Below are 11,402 nucleotides of genomic sequence, written 5' to 3' on the forward strand. Positions count from 1 at the left end.
TTAGTTTTAGTAGAGAGCTTGTTGTTACGAGAAAGTTATTTGTCCCTAGGCAATCGATAACTAGACCGGTAATCGTTGTTGCAATTTTATTTGAGGGAGAGGAATAAGCTAACATACTTTCTCTACTCGGATCATATGCACTTATGATTGGAACTCTATCAAGCATCCGCAACTACTAAAGATCATTAAGGTAAAACCCAACCATAGCATTAAAGTATAAAGTCCTCTTTGTCCCATACGCAAACAACCTACTTACTCAGGTCTATGCTTCTGTCACTCACGCCACCCACCATAAGCAAATCATGAACATATTGCAAACCCTACAGCGGGAATCCCTCACGCTTGCGCGACATGGAGAGGACCATAGGACAGCACCAATAATAAAACATGCAACTCAAACCAATCACGATCACCAAATAACCCATAGGACAAAACGGATCTACTCAAACATCATATGATAGCCATACATCATTGGGAAATAATATATAGTGTTGAGCACCATGTTTAAGTAGAGATTACAGTGGGTAAGAGAGGGGTTACACCGCTGCATAGAGGGGGGAAGAGTTGGTGATGATGGCGGTGAAGTTGTTGGTGAAGATGGCGGTGATGATGATGGCCCCCGGTGGCACTCTGGTGCCACCGGAAGCGAGGGGGAGAGCCCCCCTCCTTCTTTTGCTTCCTTGACCTCCTCCCTAGATGGGAGAAGGGTTTCCCCTCTGGTTCTTGGTCTGCATGGCATGGGAGGGGCGGGAGCCCCTCCGAGATTGGATCTGTCTCTCTGTCTCTCTCTATTTCTGCGTTCTCGTCTGCTGCCCCTTCACCATTTCGTATATATATGGAGATCCGTAACTCCGAATGGACTGAAACCTTTGCCGTGATTTTTTACCAAAAAATAGCTTTCTTGCAGTTGAAGAAGGGCATCAACCGCCTTACGGGTGGCCCACGAGGGTCAGGGGCGTGCCTAGGGGGGCAGGCGCGCCCCCCTGCCTCGTGGCCACCTCGGGCACCGTCTCGCGTGGATTTTTCTTCTAGAATTCTCCAAATATTCCAAAAATATTCTCCGTCCATTTTTACCCCGTTTTGGATTCCGTTTGATATGGGGTTCCCGTGAAACATAAAACATGCAACAAACAGGAACTGGCACTGGGCACTGGATCAATATGTTAGTCCCAAAAATAGTATAAAAAGTTGCCAAAAGTATATGAAAGTTGTAGAATATTGGCATGGAAAAATCAAAAATTATAGATACGACGGAGTCGTATCAACAACATAACAATGTCTCTCCTTGTTTCACAAAGGGTCTCTGTTAGGGAACGGACTTGTGTCTGGAGTGCAGATACAACATTGTTTTGAGCTTGCATATCTTGATCATGAGGCAGTTTGGACGAGATTGCCTTAACAACCAACCCAGTATTATGCAGGAACGTGCTTTTGGCACTGTTAGTGGACAGGTACTGATCCACTGCAGCAAGAGCTGACATTGCGGTTATAGTTGCCTCGCCACCTTCAAAAGGTGGCGGTTCCACCATTTGTTCCATAGCTCGCTGAAAAGTTGAGGTTTTACATTAGTAGTACCACAACAGAAGATATTAAGGAGGCAGCAAAATCAAATAAAATAGCTTTGGTCTATATACAGAACTTATTCTGGTGAACCCATGTAAAATATTTGTTGTATTTTATTGCAAAGAACATAATAAAACCAGGTTCCAAACATATGACCATGTACCATCGCTAATGTATTGTCTATTTCTTCACATTGTATTGAGGGCTAAGGATAAAGAGACGAAGTTTATAATACGGTAAGCATAGTATGACATCATTCATATCACAAAACAACTTAGAACAGACAAACATGCAATTGAAACATTGTGTGGGAAAGTCTAGCATGGAAATAGATTACAGGTCAAGATCAAAGGAACATTACTCCTCTCTTTTAAACCTTGTAAGGTGCAATGATACTCTAAGACAATTGTGTATAAAATTGAAAAGAGGTAATAGACATTGGCTGCAAACCATGCAGTTCAAGGCACAAGTCAGAGTAAGTAGTAGTTAAAAGGCATGAGGATTAAGGACTTACAACAGCGGCTTTGACTGGTGTAGTCATGCCCTTCGTCTTGCTAGTGTGACAGTCCTTGAAGATTTCCACAGCATGTGGTTCAGGTACATTTTGGTCCTTGCGGGCTTTCCTCTGCATTTGAAACAAGTCAATCTAGATATGATAATATGGTACATCGAAAAGAGTGAAACAACAGCCAATTACAAGAGCCTCGCAGTGTGCAATATAGCTACGAGATCCTATCGTCTGTTGGAATTTCACTTTCGTACGGTTGGCCTTATTCTTTGAACAGTTCACCTACAAGAAGATAGATTTGTGTGGCACATGCGTAAATAGGACTTCAACATGTGATCTGATCACATATATATATATAATGTACCTGATACTTCGGATCAGACCAGTATTTAACGAGGCCCCTCCAGTCTTCATCTGATATATTTTCCACTGGATATGTTTGGGAAAGTTCACTGGTAGACTTGCCTTCAAAGTGAGTTTTCCTCAAGTTATACCGATACTCTCGCAGAGCATACTTGAAAACATGGGTGCAAGCTTGTCTGGTTGCATCATATTGGCTATCCAACTTGAACCTCATATGTTGAAAATTATGGGAGTCTCATTATCAGCAACCTAGAAAGTATGGGACAGAGCAAGACGATATTACTAGTTTCCATACATAACCATACTTACAGATAAATGGTCGAGGAACACTACAAAAAAATACACTTCGTGATGATACGTGTTTGTCACAGTAGGTCACATTTTCTGTCATGCATGTACATCCATGACAATTTTATGACAGAATCAAGATACTCATACCTGTGCTGTCATAGAAGTGTTCCATGACATTACCAAAATTATCATCACGGAAGTGTCCACTTCCAAGACGATAAATCGCGCGTCACAGAAGTGCTTTAGTCAAGGGTGACCGACACGTGGCATCCACCGTAATGGAACGTCGTTAAGCTATCGGGTCCGGTTTCGGATCCGATAACCCGTTAACAACCTGGACCAATGGGGATTTTCCACGTGTAAAATCATCATTGGCCAGAGGAAACACGTGTTACCACACCGTTGGGACAGATGTCATCCACTTATTGGACAGGAGGCGCCTATGATAGGTCGACACATGGCACTGCCCAATAGTGGCCATTCCGGTGAAAAAGGCCGGCCCATATAAGGCCTACTTGTGTCAGGTTCATTTAAGCCCACGGCACATACGAGATGTGCCAATTCGGCCCGTTAATGGCCCATTAAAGATTTGACACCATTGCATCCCATCATCAGTCCGAGCCCGTTAACAGCCTGCTATATATTTGGGCTCAATATCGGCCCGATGAGATTTTTGCCTGTTAACGGCCCATTTAGTGGATGGGCCAATTTTCATGATGTACATCTTTCAGCCTTTTAGCGACCCATTTAAGTGTTGGGCCAATTTCCGTCCCGGTGTGTCTTTTAGCCTGGTGACGGCCCATATATCTGTTGGGCCATTTGTAGTCGGACCTAAGTTTTGGCCTTTTAGCGACCCATTTAAGTGTTGGGCCAATTCCCGGCCCTGTGTGCCTTTCAGCCTGTTAACGGACCATAAATGAGTTGGGCCACTTGTAGTCGGACCTGAGTTTTGGCCTTTTAATGACCCATGCCCTTCATGGTCCAATTCTAGCCCGGTTCCTCTTTCGGCCTGATAAAGGCCCACAACACAGTTGGGCCATTTACAATACGACCTGACTTTCGGCCTCTTAACGGCCCATGCTCTTCATGGTCCACTACAAGCCCGGCGTCTCTTTCGGCCTGCTAAAGGCCCATGGTATAGTTGGGCCATATGTAGCCCGAACTTATTAACGGCCCACCTATTGGGCCCACCTGTTGCCTGCTTCGATGTCAGCCTGTTAACAACCCGGGAGTAAAGAGGGCCGACCATTAACTTTCGGCCTGGTAACGGCCCATTAACTTAATGGGCCCACTAAACTTCGTACATGTCTTTAGGCAAAATTAGATAATTTGAGCCCATTACGATGAGCAATTATGCACAGGACCAAAACCGATCAAGCAAAGGTACGGCATACAGGGAAAAACGTTGCACATCCAGCATATATTACAGGAAATTACAGCAAAGGTACGGCATACTGGGCAATCAAAGATTCATGCCAGTGCAAATAAATGAACAGAACCAAACGATCTACAACATCACAATCTGCAACCTCAACACGGATGACGCCCATAAGCATGTGGGCAAGTTCTTGCTACTTTGCTACACTGTCTCTGAAAACATTGATCAGTTGTTGTGTCGCACGACTCTGCACCTCTGATTCCTCCACCATTTCCACCATTCATTCAGCCATTAATTGGTTCAAAAATATACATTTTTTCCGTTGCATTCGAAATAGAGGATATTGAACAGATTCAGATGGTGATTTTGGTAGGCTTGTATTATTAATAGTGGAGACTGTCTCGACCACTGCATCATAACATAAATTAGGAGGGGAACCAAACAGATTAATCATGAGTTATTGGCATATTACCAGGCCTAGATTTATTGGGAAGAAACAATGGGGTTGCCTTGCTGTTTTTAGAGTTTGTCTTCTTATCTTCAGCAGCCTGCACCAAATTAAGACACTAGCATTGCTATCATTGGCTAAGTCAGATAATAGGAAAGCAACATTGGCACGATGAATGTTTGGGCAACTAGCGAACACCAAATTAACACAATATGGCATAGCTATGATCAGCCAGGTAAGGTAATCCGAAAGCAATATTGACACAATGAATGAATGGGCAACCAGAGCAGCACCACAATTCAGTAATGTGCATGATATGAGATAGTACACTCATGCAGCTCGGTATGCAAAACTACCACGCAGTTTTCTTTACAAAAATCAACATTGGCGCCTTTAACATTTTGCTACAGCTAATTCTAGATCAGACAAAGGTTGGATTCACATCGATTAACAAAATACATGCTGATGTAAAAATATAGTGATATACAACAGGTACTTACATCAGCATTGGAGCACAGAGAATTCCCGCAAGATATTTTCCTCGAATACAATCCCGATGAAGGAAATCTTCTATCATTTAACCTTATTTTCTAAAAGAGAGATGCGTAAGAAACATGTAGAAAATATGATCAGAATGCTATAAATTTTCATGATGTGAGGATACGCACACGCTTCTTAGAATGGAGTTGACATTCTTTTGCTGGACTGGAGCGGACTAGTTCTTTGGCCACTGGAATCTTCTTATTATTTGTGGGAGTTGGGTTTCTCTATGCTGGAGTAGTATTTATGAAAAATGTAGTTGGTTTATTATCTCCTGGCATTTGGATCTTTTGCAAAGACCTGGTTTGTAACCCTTCAGACTCTAACATAGCCGTCTTCCCCTTGCATGCCTTATATAGAAGAATGGTGCTTCAATTATGAAACATGCTATAGCAGAGATGGAATAGGTACTGAAGAATAGAAAGGCATGACATATTGACATGCATTCCCTCCATCTGGAAATAAATGGATGGGTCTAGGAATATTTCAGTTCTAGATACATCCAGTCTTATCCATTTCTGCGACATGTAATACGGACGGAGGGAGTATGATGTAAGAGCTAGGGATATGATGGGACAACACGGTAAAAAAACACTGAAAACCCACTGCAGAACCAATGTAATCAAACCCACTGATATGAGATAGTATACTCATGCAGCTCAGGATGCAAAACTACCAGACAGTTTTCCTTACAAAAATCAACATTGTGGCCTTTAATCATACATTTTGCTACAACTAAATTTAGATCAGATAAAGGGTGGATTCACGCCGATTAACAAAATACATGCTGATGTAAAAATATAGTGATATACAACAGGTACTTACATCTGCATTGGAGTACAGAGAATTCCTGCAAGAATCTTTCCTCACAGACGATACCAGTGCCAAAATTCTTCTATCTGTTAAGCTTATTTTCTAAAAGAGAGATGGGTAAGAAACATGTAGAAAATATGATCGACATGCTTTAAAATTTCATGATGCAAGGATATGCGCACGCTTCTTAGAATTGAGTTGACATATTTTTGCTGGACTGGAGCGGACTAGTTCTTTGGCCACTGGAATCTGCTTATTATCAGTAGGAGTTGGGTTTCTCTGTGCTGGAGCAGTATCTTTAAAAACTGGAGTTGGTTTATTATCTCCTGGCGTTTGGATATTTTGCAAAGGCCTTGTTTGTAACCCTTCAGATTCTAACATAGTTGTCTTCCCCTTGCATGCCTTGTATAGAAGAATGGTGCTTTAATTATAAAACAAGCGGCAGCAGAGAGATGGAATAGGTACTGAAGAATAGAAAGGCATGACATATTGACATGTATTCCCTCTATCCGGAAAAAATTGGATGGGTCTAGGCGTATTTCAGTTCTAGATACATCCTTTTTTATCCATTTCGGCAACATGTAATCCGGACGGAGGGAGTATGGTGTAAGAGCTAGGGATACGACAGGACAACACAGTAAAAAGAACACTAGTTGAATGTAAAACTATATGCTAGCGGAATACGTACAGAAAAAACTAAGGCAACATACACGTGTATGATTGGGAAACTAAGATGGCATTGCAACAGAGCACTAGAACAACACTTCAATGTAAAAAACATGGTATGGTATATAGATGAAGTACATACTGATGAATAAAAATGCATAACATATCCAGAAGCATGATGTCCAAATTAAGCAGATGGCATTGCGATAGAGTAGAATGACAGTACTTGAATTTGAAAACATGTTATCATGAATGGAATAGGTACTGAAAAACAGGAAGGCATGACATATTTACATGCATGATCAGCGTGCTAAGCACATGGCATTACAATAGAGTAGATACACTCCAGGACATTATATGCAAGTTGTACCCATATCACGGGCCAAGTTAGAGCAAGGACCTTGTGGGGTGAAGAGGATTCAACATCTTTCTGCAAGTCTTCTGAAGAACTGGCTTTACATGTTCCATCATATTGGGTATCATTGACATCAAGTTTGTTGGCCTTTACGGTGCTCCGTGAGGTTCTTGTGGATATATCAGTGTGTGCAATAATATCTGGCATGCATCGAAGACAACTAGTAGTTAGATTTATGTAATGAGTGCCAATAGGAGACAACATAAATATTAGACTGGGTTACCTAGCAGCAATAGGTCTCAAAAACTAAAGGGAGAACATAGATGAAAGCTACAGAATATGTATCATTTGTACTTGAGATTAACTAGATGGCACACAAAAGTATTAGAGAACAACATAGGTAATAGTAGATGTGGTATAATACTATAATCACCAGCCTGTGGGATAGCATTGGCTGATGGATGATAACTATGGAACAGCGTTACCTAAAGAACAAGTATCTTAGTTGAACTATGGAACAACGTTAACTCCTGAACAAGACCCGTAAGAGATCAACATGAATATACTGTGAAATGCGATAATCTATTTTCCATTCTTAGATGAATAACAAAGCCATAAATGTTGCACACAAGTAAGATGAGGGTACAACCTATCTGGCCGCCATCCATAGGAGTGAGCATCATGTGCTGACTTGTCGATGGCCCTGCAGTTGTTGTGGCTGTCCATGTCGGGAACGCGCATTCGATGCAGGGAACTGTTGAGTGGGGACTATAGCTCCCTACTGGTGTATGCTTCCCTTGTTGGAGTAGCTGCGGTGAGTCTGAAGACAGTGTGGCTGAAGATGCAGATAACGCATAATGTTAAGAACGACACATCTCTTTGATCTGAAGAAATACACTAAGAGATCAATAGCAAGGTACGAGAGTGGCCAGACGTCTCTTAACTGAGACTAAATTCGGGTCACACGATTTTATTTTATTTTGGTACTATTCGATCTAGGCCGGATGGCTTGATGGCCGTCTTGTGCCTCCCGGCTGACACTGTTAGGAATCTTAGCCAAAGAGCCAGCGACCAACGGCAGAGCAGCTTGCCTCCGCCGTCCGTGGCCCCGGCCAAAACCCCGCTCCCCGCCCCACCGCACTGTCGTGGTTGCAACTCCCCCGGGCCAATCCACAAAGACTCCCCGTCACCCAGATCTGGCGGCGGCAGTACCTTGAACCCACATAACTCTAAGGTAGCCATCTAAGCGCTGCTTCCACAGAGAACTTGCGGCCCCGCACGCTTACGTTAGACACAAGCCAACCGGCAGCCTAGGAGCTCTGTCGCCTCGAGGGGTGCTGCTTCCCATTGGGAATCGATTGGCCTAGAATAAAAATTCAGACAACTGATGCCTAAATAAAGTGATTTGAGATGAGGGTGCGACCTATCTGGCGGCATGGTGAAGTAGGCAGGTCCAGCTGTCGAGTCGTTGAGACCGGCGCGGTTGCGGTGGCCACCGGCGGCAGGGAAACAACGATGTCGCGGCGGTCGACGGCTATGGGCAAGCAGCGCTGGGACTCTGGACGGATCCGAAGTTGGAGCCGCTCCGGCGCCGTGAACAACGGCGGGGGTGAATCGGCTCCGGTACGGTTCACACGGCTGTCGTCGAGGTAGCTCCAGTAGCACGGAGTAAGAGGCACATGACCCAGTGCACAACAACAAATGAACAGCGTCTCTGGCATTAGGGAGGAGGGCGGCTGTGAAATTGGTGCGGTGGGAGGCGCCATTGAGGAGGGCTGAGGTTTCGCGGCTCGGGAGAAGGGAGCTTCCGGGGAGAAGGTGATTTGGCGCCCAGGAGGTATGAACGGGGGGGGGGGGGAATTGGGAGGGGAGTGGAACCATGTTTTACGGACACATTTTTCTGAAATGTGAGGGGGAGTTACAGTTCTACCCCTGCCTTTCGGCTTCTCGGCTTGGGTCTATGTACTGAGGGTCGGGGATAGTAGAGTCACTTTGCTTCTCCCCAAATAGTGTGCGGGAGCGATTTCGGGCGAGGAGGGCGTGTTTTGAAATATAGTGGGCGCGAACGATTTCGGGCGAGGAGAGTGTGTTTTGAAATAGTGGCCGCGAGCTATTTCGGGCGAGGAGAGCGTGTTTTGCCGACCATGGTTTATGAATTATTCGGCACATGTCATTTCGGCCGAGGAGAAGGCGCGCTTTGATGAAGTTACGAACCTACCCTCGATGCACAATGGACCAATTAATGCGTCTCCCACATAGGACGGTAATTTCGCGTATCCCATTTATTTGCTTAGGCGAATTCCTCCGAGTAGAGGATGTTTAATGGTTCGCTCAAAATTTGGGAGAATGAGCATCCACATCTACCTTACCAAGTCGATTCGAATCAAATTTAGAAATGTTAGCTTGCCACTTCTTTTATAGATGGAGAGATGATGCTCGGGAGTAATGTGTTTTTACATGCTCGTTGCTAGCGATTTAATATATGACAAATAGTTGGCCCACTCAAAAACAGGAATCAAACCCGAAATGAAATATCTCGATTCAATGAAATAGCTCGTTCACCAGGTCAAAATAGTGAACTAAATCCAAAATTGAACACCTCAATCGAATAGCATGTTGTACAGTATTATAGTACTCCGTGAACATGTTGAAAGTCAAATTAATGAACTTGTTTGATATACACATATATCCGTTCATGTGTGGATTGCAGACAACATGTTCTCCAATTTAAATATTTGAATTCAAGTTAATATCAAAACATGGTGTATATCAGTCTTTGATGCATAAAACGCGACCTCCCCCTCTCCCGGACTCCAGCTGTCTCTCTCTCTCTCGCCGACAATCTTCAATTCTGTCTCACGCATCCAATACACAAACCTTGTTGGTCCTCTCTCTTTCTCTCCATCTCTCTCTCTCTCTCTTTGTGTGTGTGCGTGGGAGGGGGGTCTTTCTAGTTCGCATGCATATATGCTCCATCTATAGGTCTCTCTCGCACACTATGTATGATTCTCTAGTCCAAGCTAGATATCTTGGGTGCACTCATCATACGCACACAAATTCCTTGGCTCGTTGCCCTTAACTCTCTCACGCACCACTCTGTCGTCTCGGAGCTCTTCCTCCTCTCTCTCTCAAACTCTCCATCTACCTGGGTCACACATACACATGCATATCTCACTCGCACTCGATAGGCCCATCTAAAACTCTATCTCTCTCCTTCGTTCTCTCTCCATCTCGCACGCACACACACAATCTCATGCCTAGCTAGCCAAGTATGATGGTCTCTCACTCAATTGTAGGCACACGCAGTCCCCCCTATATGTATATGACTAGTTAATCTTAGTCTCCATCACAAACATGTGCATGGTCTATCTCAATTTCTCTCAGGCCATCTTTCTATCACGCACGCACCTCCCTCGATCTCCCACCCATATAGTACCCTCACGATCTTGAGGGGGTCTCTCTATCACAAACACACCCTCTCGCCCTCCCCATGTGTCCCTCTCGACCTTTGTTCCTTGTTGTCTAGACCTCTATTGGACATGTGCTATAGGGGTGTCTCTCTCTCTGTTGCAAACAATCACACACTAGCTATCTTCGTGTGTCTCCTCGCCTCGCTTTTCTATCTCAGAGATGCATGCGTGATATGTTTGCCTAAGAAACAAAAAAAATGCACTCTCTCTAATTTATTGTTTGTTGTCACTTTCTCTTTAACACACATACTCGTTTTGCACACTTACTCATTCTCCTTCGCACACACTTGATCCCCGTCCACTTAGGCACTCTCCTCGGTCCATAGCATATTGATTTATTGAAAAGTCAAACATCACAAAGTTTGACCATGTACATGGAGAAAAACAATTACATCTGGAACAGCAAACATATACCATTAGATTCACCATGAGATGTAGTTTTCTATGATGTATCTTTGGTATTGAAGATATAAATAACACTTGTGTAAATCTGATCAAAGTTTCCAAAGTTTGACTTCTAAAAAAATTACATGCACTGCATTATCGAGCGGATGGAATATCTCTTTCCCCCTCTCAGCTATCTGAAGCACCACTCAGCCTTATCGGGGCTCCTCAATCTCTCTCAAACTTTATATCTCCCTGGTTCACACATACACATGTCTCGCTCGCGCTATACATATAGACCCATCCAACACACTCCGCCCTTGTTCTCTCTCTTTGGGACATGCACCCCCCTAATAAGTACCATAATCCCTCACTCCATCACAGGCGCAAGCACTCCCCCCTAAGTATGATTATCTCTCACTAGCCATCAAGAACACACGTATTGTCCCTTCCATCCATATGTCTATCTCGATATCTCTCGGGGTATCTTCTATCACGCACACACCTTGTCACTCGATCTCCCACCCATGTAGTCCCATCACGATCTCCAGGGGATCTCTCTATGACAAACATACACTCTCTCCTCCCCATGTCTGCATTTTCTCCGTACATCTCTCTCGACC

The sequence above is a fragment of the Triticum urartu genome, chromosome 2A (genome assembly GCF_056163025.1).
Source record: "Triticum urartu cultivar PI428250 chromosome 2A, HENAU_Tu73, whole genome shotgun sequence".
NCBI lineage: Eukaryota > Viridiplantae > Streptophyta > Magnoliopsida > Poales > Poaceae > Triticum > Triticum urartu.